This window comes from Monomorium pharaonis, chromosome 2, assembly GCF_013373865.1.
Source record: "Monomorium pharaonis isolate MP-MQ-018 chromosome 2, ASM1337386v2, whole genome shotgun sequence".
Lineage (NCBI taxonomy): Eukaryota > Metazoa > Arthropoda > Insecta > Hymenoptera > Formicidae > Monomorium > Monomorium pharaonis.
The window spans coordinates 16,820,774-16,822,497 of record NC_050468.1 but is presented as its reverse complement, the minus strand read 5'-3'; positions in this window follow the sequence as shown (position 1 = coordinate 16,822,497).

Sequence of the window (1,724 nt, the reverse complement as noted above, 5' to 3'; positions counted from 1 at the left end):
ATTATCTTAGTTTGTATGTCTCAATATAAATATTATTTGGTATGAATTAAACATCACATACAAATACATTTCTAATTTAAATACTAAAACTATAAATCTTGTAAAAAGAAACTTAAAAAAATTTGCTGCGCGCGCGCGTGTGTATGTGTGTGTGTGTGTGTGTGTGTATAAATGTAGATGTACATATTATTCCTTGTATATCTATTGTGTGATATATGCCTATAAATCATAAAATAAAGATATTCTATACATTTTTTGAATTTGTAATCTTGATATTTAAATATTATATATTTAACATTAAAGATAAAAAATGTAAGAAAGAGAAAAAAAGGAAAAGAAAGAGAGAAAGAGAGAGAGAAGAAGAGAGAAAGGCACCATAATCTCACGTTTCTCTCCTCTCTAGCGTTTCTGAAGCATTGCTTTAAACTATTACTGTTATCCTGCTAACTTGAATTTACTCGCCTAGCAGGCGGTGCTCGTTATTCGCTAAGCTTGACAAGTTTACGTGCCGCGGACTATTTGCTCGCGAAAGTAAACTGTAGCATGCCCGCTAGTACGCATGGACCTTTCGGCGCGGTAGCAGCAACGAAGGTGGCCGTTGTCTTCCGATATATCCTTAATCTAGCACACCGGGTATCCGGTCCGCACATACGATAAGACTACTGCAGCTTTTTACATAAAAGTCGCGCGCGTATTTATTGGCCTGAAAATAGAAATTTGAGCAAGATATTATTATTAGACGATGAATGTTCTCGTGGTTCTCAAATCGGTCTGCTCGTTTGCTGGATACCGAAGAGCTGTTGAAGGACGATTTCTTACACATCTTCCTCCACTCATTTTTCTTTAATCTATAAGCGCATGAGATATTTTTGAGAAAAATATTCATTACATGTTATCTTCTCATAAAAAATATTTCTTACCTATTTGTTTAATAAACTAGAATTTTCTATTTTTTCTTTATACTTATTTTTATATTTATGTGCTTTAGTATGTATACCATAATCTTTCTAATCTGCATTATTTATACACAACTATGTAAACACAATTTATTCATATAAACTATCACATATTGTACATTTTTAGGTATCAAGCTAATGTACTTATAGTTTAAAATGATATTTTTAACATTTTATTGTCCAAATGAATTTGTTGAGCACTAGTTAATGTTAAGTTTTTTTTTAATTAATTAATAGTAACGTAATATTTTTTTCAATTTGCGACCATAAATTTAATGACCATAATTTTTCTTGCTAAACTTAAATCAAATAAAAATTCTAAATAAAAAAAATATAAAGCCTATAATATTTCTTAAACAATATATTTTAACAATCCTTTAAATGAAAAGCGCTTTAAGGAGATGCTAAAGTACCAACTAAATAGTAACTTACAAACATATACATTAGAATACATATTATGTACAATTTACGAAACATCATTACTATTCCATCAATATCATACGCATGTATGCGTGTGGAAATTCTATCTAGGTTGTAATCAGGGCCAAGTTAGGTTTCCTTACTTTTATTGAGGCCCAAGTTAGGACGCCTACCTTGGTCCAATATCGATTTGTCCCGCTTTTTAATCTAGGGCCTACATTGGTTTTCAAACTTGGGCCAATAGAAAAATTTAGCATGAGCCAAACTAAAATTGTTTCGTATTATAATAAAATAAAATTTTATTTTTAATATTTGTAATATTTTTAAGATTTTAATTATTTTTAATAA